A 19,041-nucleotide genomic window follows, 5' to 3' on the forward strand; every position below is an offset into this window, starting at 1 on the left:
TCTTGAAACTCTTAATTTTACCTTTGAACTTGTGTTTTGTAAGTGAGGTAAGCAGAACAATAGAGCATGCACATGAGCAGAGGCTCTCCATGCAATACGTGTTATCTGTGGTTTCTTGCTGCTCCATTCATGTATGACATTTGTGATCCTCCATGAGCATGGAATTCTGGTGGGTCAACAATGCATCGCAGTTCAGGGAGACTGAAAATGAGTACGAGGAAAGTATTTGAGTAAGCTGGGACACTGACACCCTGGAGAGATCATGCGTTCTGCTGGAACCAGAACTTGCTTTTAAGTCAGAAATCTGTCAATGGCAGGGTCTGAAAAACTGGAGTAGGCTGGGCGTGGTGGCTCACGCCTGTAATCCCAGCACTTTGGGAGGCCGAGGGGGCAGATCACGAGGTCAGGAGATCGAGACCATCCTGGCTAACACGGTGAAACCCCGTCTCTACTAAAAATACAAACAAATTAGTGGGGCGTGGTGGCGGGCGCCTGTAGTCCCAGCTATGCAGGAGGCTGAGGCAGGAGAATGGTGTGAACCCGGGAGGCGGAGCTTGCAGTGAGCTGAGATCGCGCCACTGCACTCCAGCCTGGGCAACAGAGGGAGACTCCATCTCAAAAAAAAGAAAAAACATAAAAATAAAATAATAATTTTTTAAAAAGCTATAAAAGTCTTTGTCTCTATTTTTATGTATTCCTGTATACCTATCTGTTTGTATATTATCTACATGGTACCAAGTTGACTTATAAATAACTGAGCACTCATAAATTAATAAGCCCAAATTTTTTCAGGTTCATGGGACTTTAGTAACCTTCAGTAAATAAAACTAGTTTTAACGTTGTTGGTAAATTTTCTTTTGTGCTGGTATCTCTAGGAAAAACATTGTTGGTAAAGTAAAAATGTCTTCAGAATTATCAGTATTAAATATAATTCAGACGTTTTGCTTGGGTCTGCTGGTCAGACAGGTTTAGGCTTATCTCTACTAAATGTTTTAAGTCATAAAACTGTTCATTCTGTGATATTCTTCAATACTTGCTCAATTTGTCTGTGAGCATCTGTCTTAGAGCCATTAAATTCTGGGATCTAGACAGGTGGCCATGATAAGGCCTGGGAATATATGTATGATGACAGCACTTGGGCCAATAGCTGCAGGGAAGTGCCAAACAAATATATTCTCCCTAGCCCAGCTGTATCTCCTGGACATGCTAGGAAGGGTTAGTTTCACCAGACAGTATCTTCACAAATCTATCTTTTGTCTTGGACTCTGCATCTGGTACATAACAATGAAAATTGCTTAAATTTCTTACTCGGGATCAGCACAATGGCTTACACCTGTAATCCCGGCACTTTGGGAGGCCAAGACAATAGGATCACTTGCTGGCCTGAGCCCCTATGGGGAGGGGTGGCTGCAGTCTCCACAGACCAGAAGATGTAGACTTTCCTCCTGCTAGTTCTGAAGAATCCAGGCAGACCAAACAAGAGGGCTTCCCCACAGAGAAGCACACCCCCTCCACCAAGACACAGTCAAAGTGCTTCGTTTAATGGGTCCTGTTCCCCGTGCCACCCAACTGGGTAAGACCCTGCAAGAGGGGTAGTCAGACACCCTATACAGGAGTGTTCCTATTGGTATCAGTTCGGTGCCCCTTGAGGTCAGAGATCCCAGAGGAAGGAGCAGACACCCATCTTGTGCTCTCCAGCCTCCTTGAGTAACATCTCACCCTCTGTGGGCTGCACCCACTGTCTAACCAGACCCAATGAGATGAACCAGGTACCTCAGTTGGAAAGGCAGAAATCACTCACCTTCTGTGTTGGTCTCACTGTGAGCTGCAGTGAACCAGGCGAATAGGGCCTGAAGTGAACCCCCAGCAAACTGCAGCAGTCCTACAGAACAGGGACCTGACCATTGCAAGAAAAACAAATAGAAAGCAACAACAACAGCATCAACAACAAAAAGAAAACTCCCCACAAAATCCCATCCAAGGGTCAGCAGCCTCAAAGGTCGATACTAGACAAATTCATGAAGATGAGAAAGAATCAATGAAAAAATGCTGAAAACCCAAAAGGCCAGAGTGCCTCTTCTCTTCCAAATGATTGCAGTGCCTCTCCAGTAAGGGCACAGAACTGGACAGAGGATGAGATGGACAAATTGACAGAAGTAGGCTTCAGAAGGTGGCTAATAACAAACTCTGCTGAGCTAAAGGAGCATGTTCTAACCCAATGCAAAGAAGGTAAGAACATGATAAAAATATACAGGTGCTGCTAACTGGAGTAACCAATTTAGACGGAAACATAAATGACCTGACGGAGCTCACAGCATGAGAAGTTTGTGAAGCATACGCAAGTATCAATAGCCAAATCAACAAGCAGAAGAAAGGATATCAAAGTTTGAAGACTCTCTTGCTGAAATAAGGCATGCAGACAAGATTAGAGAAAAAGAATGAAAAGGAATGAACAAAACCTCCGAGAAATATGGGACTATGTAAAAAGATCAAACCTACGATTGATTGGAGTATCTGAAAATGATAGGAAGATTGGAACCAAGTTGGAAAACACACTTCAGGATATCATCCAGGAGAACTTCCCCAACCTAGCAAGACAGGCCAACATTCAAATTCAGGAAATACAGAGGACACCACTAAGATACCTGATGAGAAGATCAACCCCAAGACACAAAATCATCAGATTCTCCAAGGTAGAAATAAAGGAAAAAAATGTTAAGGGCAGCCAGAGAGAAAGGCCAGGTCATCTACAAAGGGAAGCTCATCACACTAACAGCAGACTTCATTCAGGAGAAAGTTGTTCAATTTCCATGAGTTGTGTGGTTTTGAGTGGGTTTCTTAATCCTGAGTTCTAATTTGATTGCACTGTGGTCTGAGAGACTGTTATTATTTCAGTTCTTTTGCATTTGCTGAAGAGTGTTTTTCTTCCAATTATGTGGTTGATTTTAGAATAAGTGCCATGTGGCACTAAGAAGAATGTATATTCTGTCAATTTGGGGTAGAGAGTTCTGTAGATGTCTCTTAGGTCCACTTGATCCAGAGCTGAGTTCAAGTCCCAAACATCCCTAATTAACATTGATGTAAAAGTCCTCAATAAAATACTGGCAAGCCAGATCCAACAGCACATCAAAAAGGTTATCCACTCTGATCAAGTTGGCTTCATCTCTAGGATGCAAGGCTGGTTCAATGTACGTAAATCAATAAACATAATCCTTCACATAAACAGAACCAATGACAAAAAGCACATGATCATCTCAATAGATGCAGAAAAGTCCTTTGATAAAATTCATCTCTTCATGTTAAAAACTCTCAATAAACTAGGTATTGATGGAATATATTGCAAATAATAAGAGCTATGTATGACAAACTCACAGCCAATATCATACTAAATGGTCAAAATCTGGAAGCATTCACTTTGAAAACTGGCACAAAACAAAGATGCCCTCTCCCACCACTCCTATTCAACATAGTATTGGAAGTTCTGACCAGAGCAATCAGGCAAGAGAAAGAAATAAATGGTATTCAAATAAAAAGAGAGGAAGTCAAATTGCCTCTGTTTGCAGATTGACATGATTGTATATTTAGAAAACCCCATCATCTCAGCCCCAAAACTCCTTAAGCAGATAAGCAACTTCAGCAAAGTCTCAAGATACAAAATCAATGTGCAAAAATCACAAGCATTCCTATACACCAATAATAGACAGAGAGCCAAATCATGAATGAACTCCCATTCACAATTGCTAAAAGCAGAATAAAATACCTAGGAAAACAGCTGACAAGGGATGTGAAGGACCTCTTCAAGGAGAACTATAAACCACTGCTCAAGAAAATAAGAGAGGACACAAAGAAATGAAAAAAAAATTTCCTCCCCATAGATATAAAGAATCAATATGTGAAAATGGCCATACTGCCCAAAGTGATTTATAGATTCAATGCTATTCCCATCAAACTACCACTGACATTCTTCACAGAATTAGAAAAAACTACTTTAAATTTAATATAGAAACACAAAAGAGCCCATATAACCAAGAAAATCCTAAGCAAAAAGAACAAAGCTGGAGGTATCATGCCTACCTGACTTCAAACTATATACTACAAGGCTACAGTAACCAAAACAACATGGTACTGGTACCAAAACAGACATATAGACCAATGGAACAACACAGAGACCTCAGAAACAACACCACACATCTACAGCCATCTGATCTTTGACAAACCTGACAAAAACAAGCAATGGGGAAAGGATTCCCTATTCAATAAATGGTGCTGGGAAAACTGGCTAGCCATATGCAGAAAACTGAAACTGGGCCCCTTCCTTACACCTTGTACAAAAATTAACTCAAGATGGATTAAAGACTTAAGTGTAAAACCCAAAATTATAAAAACCCTAGAAGAAAACCTAGGCAATACCATTCAGGACATAGGCATGAGCAAAGACTTCATGATGAAAACTTCAAAAGCAATTGCAACGAAAGCCAAAATTGACAAATGGGATCTAATTAAACTAAAGAGCTTCTGCACAGCAAAAGAAACTATCATCAGTGTGAACAGGCAACGTACAGAATGGGAGAAAATGTTTGCAATCTACCCATCTGACAAAGGTCTAATATCCAGAATCTACAAGGAAGTTAAACAAATATACAAGGAAAAAACAACCCCATCAAAAAGTGGGCGAAGGATATGAACAGACACTTCTCAAAAGAAGACATTTATGTGGCCAACAAACATAAGAAAAAAAAGTTCAACATCACTAATCATTAGAGAAATGCAAATCAAAACCACAATGAGATAGCATTTCATGCCAGTCAAAATGGCGATTATTAAAAAGTCAAGAAACAACAGATGCTGGCGAGGCTGTAGAGAAATAGGAACGCTTTTACACGTGGGAAGGTAAATTAGTTCACCCGCTGTGGAAGACAGTGTGGTGATTCTTCAAATATCTAGAACCAGAAATACTTATTGACCCAGCAATCCCATTACTGGGTATATACCCAAAGGAATATAAATCATTCTACTATAAAGACACATGCACACATCTGTCTACTGCAACAATATTTACAATAGCAAAGACATGGAACCAACCCAAATGCTCATCAATGATAGACTGGATAAAGAAAATGTGGCACATAGATACCGTGGAATACTATGCAGCCATGAAAAGAAATAAGATCATGTCCTTTATGCAGGGACATGGATGAAGCTGGAAGCCATCATCCTCAGCAAACTAACACAGGAACAGAAAAACAAATACTGCATGTTCTCACTCAGAAGTGGGAGTTGAACAATGAGAACACATGGACACGGAGGAGAGCATTACACATGGGGGCTTGTCAGGGGATGGGGGCAAGGGGAGGGATAGCATTTGGACAAATAGCTAATGCATGCGGGCATAAAACCTAGATGACGAGTTGATAGGTGCCGCAAACCACCATGACACACACACATCTTTGTAACAAACCTACATGTTCTGCACTTGTATCCCGGAATTTAAAGTAAAATTTAAAAAAAAAATGGTTGCTTTAAAGTGAAAGGATTAAAAAGAATAATAAACTGAATGGATACAGGAATTTGGAGAAAGAGAATAGGAAAAATTGTAAAAGGTTATACAAAGTTTGTGGAAATCTTATCTTGCATGGTCAAAGCTGATGAGAATAGATGGATCTGTTTATAAGGTATTATTAAAATTAGGTTTAATATTAACAATGCACTGATACAAAGTAGAATTTTATTTTCTTGCTTGAACAATATAGTATTAATAAGAGATATAAGACTAGTGTTCATCTTTTGAATAAACTTAAAAATTTAAAAAGGAGAGAGAGAGACAGATTCTTGTTTGAAAAACTGAATCTCCTCTCTTTCAAAGAGTAAAGGTTTATGCTTTTTGAAATATTTCAATTATCACTTTGGCTAAATAAATGATTATTATGACGTGATCTTAGTTTTGATATCAAAGGTTTTAAGACTTTGATATTTGACATAATTCCCAAAATCAAATTTCAAATACTAAAATGAAGTATTTTCTATAAGGAATGCCTGATAGTCCAAGAGAGACATATTAGGCTTATTTGGTTAAAATCACACAGGAAACACTGTCAAATAAGAAATGGCATTTAACTTTTGTTGATTAGAAGATGTGGGAAAAGGCAAAAAAAAAAAAAAAACCCAAAACTTTCAGTCACATTTGTATAAATGTGTTATTAACATGTGTTCCGAAATTGTATATTCCTAAATTCTGATGTGTCTTGGTATACGTTATCAGTCATAATTATGATTATGGCAAATTTTGTAGGCCACAGAAATAACCAAATTTTCTTGTTAATTGTGTGTTTAACCATGGCTACTCTAAGCCTTTTGCCATCCACAGACAATTATTGTCTTACTTTACTTCTCAAAAAGTGATTTACAATTCCCTACAGTCTAAAATTTTATTTTCCTTAAAGGAAATTCATGGAAAGGACACTGCCAAGTACTCTTGAATGCAGGTTTCTGATAACTTTGGAAATCACACCACTGGACTAGCTAAAAACTTCCAGAACTCTTAAAAAAAAAAAAAAACTGATGGATTCATGAAGATTACTAACCCAACATCAAGCAGAACAAGAATTAATAACATGGGCCTAACCTGATAGAGGACTGCATTTATCTTTTATGACTTTTTGTTTGAAACAATTCTGATTCTTTTTACATTTGTTTTCCAGAGTCAAGAAAAGTTTCATTTTTATTTTGAGCCATTTATGGTTACAGTGATTGGGAAAAGTGTACTTTTGTGAGAAAACTGAAACTCCAGGTCGGTGGACAGGAATGAAGTCTGGGGAGGTTCCCGCCTGCCGACCTGAGCGGGGAGGACTGACGGACTCAACGCTGCGAAGCTGGAACTCAAACCCTTTCTTTCGGATGAGACAAGTTGTGAAACAAAACCCCATGCCCAAGTGACCCCATTTGGAGACTCCGCGGCGCGCACTGGGGACCCCACACGGTGCACACCTCTCTGAAGCCGCTGGAAGCTGGGGCGCAAGGCCGGAAGGTGTTCGCAGACGCACTTCCGCCGGCGGCCAGGCAGGGAGCAGAGGAGCTAGTTAGAGCTGGGCTGCAGCTGCCACCCAGCCCAGGTAGTAGGACTGGCAGGAAGAGAGCAGGACGCCGCCGCCCGAGTCCCCGAGCTCAGCCAGGTGCGGGCGGGAGGAGCCCCGTCCTTGCTTAGCCCCGCGCTGGAAGCGCCGTCCGAGACACTGCACGGGGCAGACTGGTGGGTGTCCCGGCCCTGGCACCGCGGGGTTGCCCTAGCCAACCGGAGCCCAGCTCCCCACGCGGCCCAGACGTTTCCCCAGACATTGCGAAGTCCGACTCTGGTTCACAGATGCCGACCTGGTCGGTCTGTGCGGACCACCCTTTTCTCCAACGTGACCGCCGACTATTGGAAGTTTTTTGTGATCTGTCAGGCCCTGATGGCTTAAGGAACATAGCCAGATCTTCCCGAGTCCGAGGCTCGTTATGGTTGTCCACTGATGATCTGCCAGTTCGTTTATGTTACAGAATAAACAGGGAAAGTGTTTGTAGTCTGGTTGGTTAACACTGTATTTTGCCTTATTCTTTCAAAGATCTAAACTAGTGGAAGGCAACCTGTAGAACCCGCTTCCATGTCCTTTATCTTGAATGATTCCTGAAACAGCCTTTCTCCAAACCTGCTCCAGAAGTCCCTAAATTAATCCTTAGAGCCCAGGAAGTGAAGATGTCTTTCAAAGATGCCGATTGGGTAACAGAAGCTAAGCACAGAGAAGGCAGTAGAGGGCCTTATTGCGTGGTCCTAAGTTGTGTGCCAAAAAACAGAGAAGTGTCCCTGAGCACCAGGTGTGGTCTCCCCTGCCAGCCCCTCGATGACCAGGTCATAAAGATAACTGCAATCCTTTACTGAGGTCTTACTAAGTGCTAGGCACTGAGTCTAATGCTTTCCAGGCACTGCATCTAATGCTTTTTGTAATTTTTCTTAAAAAAAAACCCTATATTATCAGGTCTGTGGTTTAATCACATTGTACCAATACTAATTTTTGGCCTTGCAATTGTGCTATGGTTATGTAAGATTTTAATATAATAGGAAGCTGGGTGAAGGATATAGGGACTGTTGTATAGCTTTTTGGAAATTTTCTGTAAGTTTAAAATTAGTTCAAAATAAAAAGTTACAAACAAAATTAGAAGCTTGTTTTTAACAGCAGAAAAGGAATAAAAATTTAGAGATTAAGCCACTACACATAAGAGAATGTGACAACATTCGAGCCCAGGGCTTTTGGAATCCTCAGCCCATGCCCTTCACCACTGCCTACCATGTTAATCCTGGGTAACAGATAGGCCCTGCCTAAATCAGTTACGCACACAGCCCCCTACCTATGTTAACATAATTTTACTATTCAACTGTCTTTGCTAATGTGATACTACTATTCCACTGTCTTTATCAACATGACTTTACTATTCCAGGACATTATTGCTGTAGGAGACAAAAATTGCAAATAATTATTTTTGTTTCAAGAACTTCCCCCTCAAAAAATCTATTTAAATGAACATCAAATTCTTCAACTTTCAATAATTAGTATCCAGACTTTTTGAAACCCTCACCTCAAAACCTTCATCTTAATGAATGTGTCCATCAATCTTAAATTATTGTATCAACATCCTTGCCCAGTAATAATTCTGCTTTGAAAGATCAGCATCACACCATCACTGGCCATCAGAGAAATGCAAATCAAAACCACAATGAGATACCATCTCACACCAGTTAGAATGGCAATCATTAAAAAGTCAGGAAACAACAGGTGCTGGAGAGGATGTGGAGAAATAGGAACACTTTTACACTGTTGGTGGGACTGTAAACTAGTTCAACCATTGTGGAAGTCAGTGTGGCGATTCCTCAGTGATCTAGAACTAGAAATACCATTTGACCCAGCGATCCCATTACTGGGTATATACCCAAAGGACTATAAATCATGCTGCTGTAAAGACACATGCACACGTATGTTTATTGGGGCATTATTCACAATAGCAAAGACTTGGAACCAACCCAAATGTCCAACAATGATAGACTGGATTAAGAAAATGTGGCACATATACACCATGAAATACTATGCAGCCATAAAAATGATGAGTTCATGTCCTTTGTAGGGACATGGATGAAATTGGAAATCATCATTTTCAGTAAATTATCACAAGAACAAAAACCCAAACACTGCATGTTCTCACTCATAGGTGGGAATTGAACAATGAGAACACATGGACACAGGAAGGGGAACATCACACTCTGGGGACTGTTGTGGGGTGGGGGGGGGGGGACGGATAGCATTGGGAGCTATACCTAATGCTAGATGACGAGTTAGTGGGTGCAGCGCACCAGCATCGCACATGTATACATATGTAACTAACCTGCACATTGTGCACATGTACCCTAAAACTTAAAGTATAATAATAATAAATAAAATAAAAAATAAAAAAAAGAAAGATCAGCATCAAACCTTTCAAATCTTGTAAATATCCTGACTTTGCCTTCCTCCCTCAGAGATGCTACTAGGACTCTGTCAAGGTAGTGCTTTTTATCACCCACAAGAATAAACTTCATTTTGCCTTACCAACATTGTTTTGTTGTTATTTTTGGGAAAAAGCATCCAACAATTTTCTCAGGACTGTCAAAACTGCTGTTTCTTGACAAACATTCCTTCTATTTGAGAAAAGGTTTGAACTGTTTTACACTTTTATTTTTTGAGCTATAGTTTCTGTTACCTTAGGAGTGTGCTTTAACATAACACTTACAGCAGCAATCCTCTTAGACCATTGGAGCTAGAATGCCCACTGTGTCCCTTCCATGGGCTCCTGAAGAGACAAAGCAGCTCTTTGAAGCAAACAACAAATAAAGCCTTGCCATGGAGCAGGGATCCAGCCCAAAAAGGAGTAGCCCAAACAAACAGTAGTTATTTGGCCAGCGTTTCTGACAGTTCTGATACAAGGAGACTCCTGGGCCCTGTGAGGCCTGGAGCCAGCTCTGGAAGCTCTGCTGTGAGTGGTTAAGGCCTGAGATTCACACCAAGGAGCAGATGTTAGACTTGCTGTTGCTTGAGCTGTTCCTGGCCATTCTGCCTGAGGAGCTCCTGGCCTGGATGCATGAGTATCATCCAAAGAATGGAGAGGAGGCAGTGGCTTTGCTGGAGGTAAGAAAGGGTCCTATACACTTGGGTAGAACAGCCTGGAGAGGGTGTCCAAGCTGGTCCTTTGTGGGATCTCTGGGGATCATGTACACTGTCGCCCCTTCAGATGCCCAAATGAGCCTGCTTGTCCTCAGGTTTCAGCCCAGGCCCATGTGCAGGAAGTGCTTTCTTTTTTTTCTTTTTCTTTTTCTTTTCTTTTTTTTTTTTTTTTTTTTGAGACAGAGTCTCACTTTGTCGCCCAGGCTGGAGGGGGTGGTGCGATCTTGGCTCACTGCAACCTCCGCCTCCCAGGTTCAAGCAATTCTCCTGCCTCAGCCTCCCAAGTAGCTGGGACTACAGGCGTATGCCACCATGCCCAGCTAATTTTTTCGTACTTTTAGTAGAGAGGGGGTTTCGCCATGTTGGTCAGTATGGTCTCGAACTCCTGACCTCAAATGATCCACCTGCCTCTGCCTCCCAAAGTGCTGGGATTACAGGCGTGAGCCACTGCGCCTGGCCAGGAAGTGCTTTCTGAGACTTCAGTGCCTCTCAATCCTTCTGTGGAGACTCAGCTTAAAAGTGACTCTCAGGACTCTCAACAGCAAAAGGATTGTGGTTAGTGTTGACACTTGTGTCATATGGCTCCCCTGGAGACCTTAGAATCATCCATCATTTGGCAAATATATATTACTTTTTATGTGCTAGGCACTGTTCAAGGCTCTAGGAATAGTGAACAAAGCAGAAATGATCTTTGCTTTCATGGAGACAATCTTATGACAGAGGTACTAAACACACAAATAAATATACTGTGACAGATTGTATATGGAGAGAGAGTGTAGTCAGGGAAGGTCTCTTTGAGGAAGTAATATGGGAGCTGAATCTTAAAAGTGATGTAGAAATTAGCTAAGTGAATAATAGAGACGAAAGCATTCCAGACCACAACAGCATGTGCAAAAACTGGAGTGGGAAATAAATTGGTGGGTTTGAGGAATTGAAAGAAAACCAGTGTGACTGGAGCGTGGATGCAGAGACCTAGAGAAGAGGTGATCAGGGGCCTGGACATGAGAGCTTTGTGGCTCCTGTTAAGAAGTCAGAAAATGTCAGCTACTCAGGAGGCTGAGGCAGGAAGATCGCTTGAGTCCAAGTGTCTGAAACCAACCTGGGCAACATAGCGAGACTCCAGTCCCCCCACCAATACGTCAGTAAATATTTAGCTTTCACAGTGTGTAAAACCTAGCTTTGGTGTCTATGAGGGTCCCTGCCCTAAAGGAGTTGGGTACCAATAAAAAGATTGCCTCATTTGAGGCAGTGAACGATTGCCTCACATGGCTTCACATGGTTCTTGGTCACAGGGTTCTATCTTGCTCTGTGTATTTTAAGGTACTTGTGTATGTGGGTGCCTGTGTGTTCCACCTAGCCTTTGGCACCAGGCAGTATGATGGTGCCAGTCCCCCCTCTCATGGAGCACTTGTAGTTCTCCAGGTTCCCCTGGTGACAAGACTTCAGTCACTGTGTAAGACCAGGAGCCCAGCAGGCCCAGAGCTTCAGCTATAGCCACCATTCTGTGTTTTTGCTTCCTTTCTGGTCCACAGAAATGTTTATCTTGTTGGGTTTTTTCTTTTTCTTTTTTTTTTTTTTTAGCACAGATGTGTTTACAGATTTTTATCTATTACTTTTTGTATTTGGAGGTGAAGTATGAACTCACTGTGCCATCTTGACTGGAAATACACCATTTTCCTCAACCTCTTTTATTCAGTTACAAATTGAGTTTCTATGTTGTGCTTCTTTTTTATAATAATCCATATATTTTCTTCTGATGCTAATATGGATTTTAATTATATCTGTAGTAGTCTTTTGGATGCCATCTATGATAGCCACTTTTTTATCTGCTAATGGTTCTAAAAGACTATATTCTTTTATAAATGTGTATCTGTGCAATTTGCTTTCAGATTCTGCACACAGATATAGTTCAGGTAGCTCTACGCTTTGAACCTGTCCCCCAGAGTTCACATGCTGGAAACTCAATCCCCAGTGCAACAGTGTTGAGAAGTGGGATATTTAAGAGGTGACTAGGTTATGAGGGCTCTGCCCTCATGAAAAGATTAATGTCTTTATTGTGGGAGTGGGTTGGTTATCATGGGAGTAGGTTCCTAATAAAAGGATGAGTTTGGTGTGTTTTTCCCCCCAACCCCTTTCCCCTTTTCTTTCTCTCTTCCCCTCCACCTTCTGCCATAGGATGACATTGCAGGAAGGCCCTCACCAGATGTCAGCAACTTGATCTTGGACCTTCGAGCCTCCAGAAGTCAGGAAGTAAATTCCTGTTCTTTATAAATTACCTCGTCTATGTATACTGTTATAGCAGCACAAAATGGACCAAGACAGGTAGCTGTAACATAAAGTTTTAAAGCACCCAAAGACTTTAAGATAACCTTAAATAACCACTAACAGTGAGAGGGTTTTAAGCAGTGTGGCAAGCTGGTATGGTGAGATTATTGCAGGCTCTGCTGTAAAACAAGTCCCCAAGAGAAGGTTGATCTCACTCTTGGCAATGTGCTTTCTCAGTTCTGCCTCATCCCTGTGTTCCTGCCCTTCACAGAAGTTCCAAGACCCAGATGAGAGTCATTTTTCTCAGACAGGTTGCTTAGTGAACTTTATTCCTCATCCACATTCTCGAAGATTTGAATTCACTGTCTCACCATGGCTCCTTCTCTTCTTCGTCCGAGTCTCTTTAGTCAACACATTTTAGCACAATGAATCCCTTTGCCTCTGCCTAGAGTTAGCTGTGACTTGTCCGTGTCCTAGTGCTTCAACTGTCTTCATGATTTGTCTTTTTTTTTTTCCATTTAATGTTTCTTATCCACTCAAAACACTGCTTTTCTCTGTGTTCTTCCTATGTAGTTACAAATTCTCCCCTTTACTCTGGGTCCTAAAAATGGTATTAAGTTCAGGCAAATATGCCTTGGGTATGAAAATCTCATGTTTTCAAAAACTATAGATTGCTGAGGATATGGCCACATCTCCTGCCCTGGAGAAATGACGGTATTGAGACCCTGCTCAGAGGAACCTCTCCAGGAAAGACAGGCAGAGGAATTATAGGAACATGGATCCCCTGGGTAAAGACAGATGCAAGTTGAGGGTCTGTTAAAGAACCTCCTCTCTATTAGTGACTGTTAGCCTGGGAAGTCTGAAATGACCCACAGAATGTAGCTTCAAGCTTGACAGATCCCCAGTGTTCTCTACAAAAAAAGTAGTGAGGTCTTTAGGGACCAAAGCAATTTCTGTTCTATCCCCGTGATAACATCTTGTTTTGTCTAATCTCTTTGTTCTGCACATGGGAAATGGGATACTTCCCTGTGCTCTGATTCCCTGATTTTTTTGGTATTCCCAGAGTCCTTCAGGGAAACCTGCACAGAACTATTTCATGGCACTCATGGGGTACCTGCCACTGTTGACTTCCTTTCTCTCTTTTTATTTTTCTCTACTCAACTTTGGGCCTTTCCTGGTGAACATATTCTTATCTTAGATCTCTTCTGTTGTTTACTCTGCTTCCTCATTGGATCATGATTATCATTCCTCCCTATTTTTCTCCATTCTTTTCTTCAATCATGCCTTCGAAGTTCAGTCCATCCTGTCTTCCATTACCATCCCCCAATTTCCTCCTCAAATGTTTTAAAACCATTTTGTTGGTATGTTTGAGCCATCTACTTCTAGTATATGTATTTTAGTTCCTGTATACCCCAGTGACATTTGAATGCTCTACTTTTTATTTCAGATTATGTTATCAGAATCAATAAAATAGAACTGATTCAAGGGCAGGAACTTACTGTAGATATGGAATCCCAAGAAAAGTTACCTGGAAAATCAATGAAAGGCTTCTGAATGAGAAGAAACCCAAGAACATGAAAGATGGACAGAAATATATCAGAGAGCCGAGTGCAGTGGCTCACACTTAGAATCCCACCACTCCAGGTGGAGATGGGCGGATCACCTGAGGTCAGGAGTTTGAGACCAGACTAGCCAACATGGTGAAACCCCGTCTCTACTAAAAATACAAAAATTAGCCAGGTGTGGTGGCGTAAGCCTGTAATCCCAGCTACTTGGGAGGCTGAGAGGGGAATCCCTTGAACCTGGGAGCCTCAGGTTGCACTGAGCCAAGATCACGTCACTGCACTCCAGCCTGGGCGACAGAGCGAGACTCCGTCTTATACAAACAAACAAACAAAAAACAAAGAAATATATCAGAGAAACACAATCAACTGAGAGAAAATATATGTGTGATGAATGTGGGAAAACATTCACTCAAAACTCAAGCCCCATTAGACATAAAATAATCTGTACTGGTAACACACCCTGTTCATGTAATGTATGTAGCAAAACTTTTACTCAGAGCTCACAACTTACTGACCATCAGAGAATACATAGCCATATAAAACCCTATCAGTGTGATGAGTGTGAAAAAGTCTTTTATTACAGTTCATATCTTATTCAGCATTGAAGGACCCACACAGGAGAAACCTTTCCAATGTAGTGAGTGTGGGAAAGTCTTTCATCACAGCTCAGATGTTATTTGACACCAGAGAACTCACACGGAAAAGAAACCATACCAGTGTAATGATTGTGGGAAATCCTCTCTGAGTTCATATCTGAGACAACATCAGAGTTCATACTGAAGAGAAGCCATAGCAGTGTAGTGAGTGAGGGAAAAGCTTTAGCTAGTGCTTGGGCCTCTTCTGTCACCAGAAAATCCACAGTGGAAAGAAACCATATGAATGTGACAAGCGTGGAAAGGCCTTCAGATACAGTTCAGCTCTTGTTGGATACCAGCGAATCCACGGTAGAGAGAAGCCCTATGAGTGTGATGTGTGTGGGAAAGCTTTCAGTAACAGCTCACATCTTTTGGGACACCGAAGAACCCACACTGGAGAAAAGCCCTGCAAATGTGATGCATATGGAAAAGCTTTCAGGCAGAGCTCACACCTCATTTCACATGAGCAAATCCACACTGGAAAGAAGCCCTGGTGATGTCAAGCGTGGTGCAACATTGTTCATCTATGCTCATTCCTGTGGAACAGCAAAAAAGCACAACTAGAAAAAGATGCCACCAATACAGTGATGTAGGGAACTCTGCAATCACTATTGCAATTTCAGCAGTCATTTAAAAATACAGCCAGGCATGGTAGCTCATGCCTGTAATCCCAGCAGTTTTGGAGGTGAAGGTGGGGGATCACTTGAGACCAGGAGTTCAAGACCAGCCTGGGCAACATAGAAAAATTACATATAACAAAAAATTACATACAACATACAAAAAATTTAAAAATTAGCTGGACATAGTGGTGCATGCCTGTACTTCCAGCTACTCAGGAGTCTAAGGCAGGAGGATTGCTTGAGCTCAGGAGTTCAAGGTCACAATGAGCTATAATTACACCACCATACTCCAGCATGAACAATAGAGCAAGACTCTGTCCCAGAAAAAAGGAAAGAAAATACATGTGAAGGCTGAAATGGGCAAGCACCTGCAGGCTTGCTAAACAAGGCTTTCTGATTCTCTGCCATTAGGCACATCACCTGATAAACTGGGACTCTGAAGGAGCTTATTCCATACTCTCAAACTTTTCTCTAAAGCAAGTGGCTCAGGAAATCTAAACATTCTATTAGATATATATTGGAGGTTTTAGCAATTACTACTGTTCTCTTTCCCCTTCCCTTTTTCTCCTCTTCTATTTGTTTCTTTGAAGTTGGAGTAATAAACTTCTCTAAAGTGTGAAATTAGAATTAACATCTGATCTACATAAAAAAGCCTTGTATTTTTTTAACTTGATAAAATACTATAGCTTTTTACTTACTTACCCTAAAAGCACTGTGAAATACAAAAGCCATTTTGAAATATTAGAATGAATTATTATTTACATAGGTAGGATAGTTCAGTGAAGGTAAAATAAGATTCATCACGCAAATTCCCAGTAACCTTTCACATCTTAAAGATGGCAAACAGTCCAAATGGGCTGTATTTGGCCTGCACAGGCATTTCCCCCACAATGCAGTATTTTAAAAAATATTTAAAACTATTGCCATTATTTAAGAATCTGGAGATTTCATATAAAATCTAACTTTCCAGATACTCTTACAAAAATGCATGACGTGACTACACTAGACACCACATTCCCACATGGCAACAGTTGATGAGCTGATTCATTCTACTATCATCTAGAACATAAAGTACTAAAAATACTGCATTGGGGGGGAAATGCCTGTGCAGGCCAAATACAGCCCATTTGGCCTGTTTGCCATCTTTAAGATGTGAAAGGTTACTGGGAATTTGGGTGATGAATCTTGTTTTTACCCTCACTGAACCATCCTACCTGTATAAATAATAATTCATTCTAATAATTCACTCAAATTCATTCTACTCTCCAGTTGGACATGGTCCTCCCTGTCACACAGCTTCTGTTGCCTTATACTGCCCCCTTCATTCACCCATTTAAACTGTGTGCCCTAAGGATTTCTTAGTGAGGCTTCAGGGACTCTAGATGCTTTACCACCCAAACAGCTTCACTTTCATTAGTTTTATATATTGGCCTTCCAATTAAATTTTTCTATGAAGAACAGGTTTTCTGCTAACAAATATGAAGATTTAGATTAAAATTTTTAAATATATTCTTTGATCACCTGAAGTTAGAGGAAAGCCACTTCGAAATTTTATTTGGATAGAATTTGTAGGTAATCTACTGAAAGTCAACTATAATAGCTTCTAGAAGACTCCATAGAGACTACTTCTTTGGGTAAGATACAAAACACATGAAGTGGGTCAACATTAAGTGTAATAGTGAAAAAACACTGGGCCAAAAGCAGGTATTAAACTGAGGAGAGAATCATTTACATTTGAAGCATTTAGTAATAGGAGCAGTTGTGGAAAAATGGTAGGATGGGGCCAAAATGGGAAAGTGGAGAGGTAGGGGGAAAAAGCAGCTAAGAATAAGGGAACGATGGGAATAAACTCTATGAGCAAAGGAAAGTGAAGAGAAATTGGGGGTAAAGGGAAAAAGTGGTTAAAAAGGACAAGGACATGACAAAAACAAACTGCAAAGAGGAAATGGAAGCCAAACTAGTGAAAGCATAGTAAGGGAGAAAGCAGCAAACTTCAGAGAAATGTGAGGTGGAAGCTGAAGGTCTCTGGAGGTTGGAGTACTTTATGTTCTTTTTATCACTGTCTTCAGAGTAATAATCAACCTTTTATTTCCATGCCATGTAGGCCAAATGCCTTATATGAAGGATCCTAACCCAAATCTAAGTTTACTACTATTCCTTGAGGGCCACTCAGGATCCTTGTCCTGTGTTAGTCTCTGAGTGTTGACATAGGATACCTCTCTTCTCTACCACTCTAGGCCCCAATTTGTTGAATCCTGCTCAGCCTAGATGTCACTTCAGCAAAAAGATTCTCCTGAGTAGCAAAAATATATGCTTGGCTTCTCCAAGAGGCATCCAGAGTGCTCCTTTGTGGGAAGAAGTTTGTCTATTCCCCCTCTCCATTCTGCAATAGTATTTTCTGAGATAATAATACCCATTCTAAGTTAAATAAATGATACATGCAAAAGGAAAAGCCCTTATAAACTATAGCAATAATAGCTGCCATTTGTTGAGCACTTACTGTGGTTCAGACATTGTACCAAGCACCTTATATATTTAATGTAAACTTTCCAATTCTTCTTTTAGGTTCTGTATATTTTCTTAAACAATGTATAGATATAAATTATTCTTATGAAAAGTTTATAATAAAATGACAAGTTTTTATTACATTAAAATGTCAAGTAGTGGGCTGGGCGTGGTATCTCACATCTGTAATTCCAGCACTTTGGGAGGCTAGGGCAGGTGGATCATGATGTCAAGAGATTGATACCATCCTGGCCAACATGGTGAAACCCTGTCTGTACTAAAAATTCAAAAATTAGCTGGGCATGGTGGTGTGCGCCTGTAGTCCCAGCTACTCAGTAGGCTGAGGCAGGAGAATCGCTTGAGCCTGACAGGAAGAGGCTGCAGAGAGCCGAGATAGCGCCACCGCACTCCAGCCTGGTGAAAGAGCGAGACTCCGTCTCAAAAAAAAAAAAAAAAAAAAGTCAAGTAGCATTGCTGTGCTTGTGTTCTTCTCATCACTGAATATATTACATAATATAATCACTGAATATATTACATAATATAATCATAATAAAATATTTAAAATATAAAAATTGAAAGAAAATGACAACAAACTCAACTGTATTTAGGTGATGAATATAGAGTGATTTCCCCCTTTTTCTTCCAATTTCTGTATATTCCAAATGGAAAAGTTAGAAAGAATTCATCATACACATGTAAATGCTTTTGAAAAATTAAAATGCTACAGAATTATCTGAGTCTAGAGATTACTCTTTCATAACTTTTTCAATTATTGTCTTTAGGGTAGGGTTGGTTTATTTAGATTTTTCTACTTCTTAAATGAATTTTGGAACTAATATTTTTTCCCAGAAAATCACTAATTTCATTGAGATTTTCAAAAATGTTAGCAGGCTACTTTCCTCTTCATCTGCTATTTGTGATTTATAATGTTTAAATGTTTTCTCTCAATTGGATTTACCATAGGCTTGTTGCTTTTATGGGCTTGTTAACAAAGATTTTTGTATTTATTTATTAATGTCACTATTTTTCTATTTTCTAATCCATTTTATTCTGCTTTTACTTTTATTTTTTTCCAACTTTTTCCTTGGGGGCAGAGGAGGCTTTCTCCTTTTTGTAAAATTCCTTGAGTTGGATGTTTAGTTCATTTATTTTCTTTCTTTTTTCTATAATGAAAGCAAGTGAGAATATATATCTACCAAGTACTGTTATTTTTTAAATAGTCCACTGT

At 40.4% G+C, this 19,041-nt stretch overlaps 1 protein-coding gene across 9 annotated transcripts in view; it reads right to left on the reverse strand.

The window, feature by feature from the left end:
• The window catches only part of LOC101135047 (uncharacterized), a 44,755-nt gene that overhangs the window by 8,874 nt on the left and 16,840 nt on the right, over positions 1 to 19,041 (reverse strand). For 6 of the 9 annotated variants that reach the window (XR_008680698.2, XR_008680700.2, XR_008680704.2 and 3 more), the window contains one exon: positions 9,002 to 15,224. The exons of 1 other annotated variant lie outside the window; for it this stretch is intronic. The gene's annotated coding sequence lies outside the window, so the exon portion shown is untranslated. Of the gene's footprint in view, positions 1 to 9,001; positions 15,225 to 19,041 lie in introns of those variants that run through there. 2 more of the 9 variants (XR_008680694.2, XR_008680693.2) reach the window with 2 other exon arrangements.

This window comes from Gorilla gorilla, chromosome 5 (genome assembly GCF_029281585.2).
Source record: "Gorilla gorilla gorilla isolate KB3781 chromosome 5, NHGRI_mGorGor1-v2.1_pri, whole genome shotgun sequence".
NCBI lineage: Eukaryota > Metazoa > Chordata > Mammalia > Primates > Hominidae > Gorilla > Gorilla gorilla.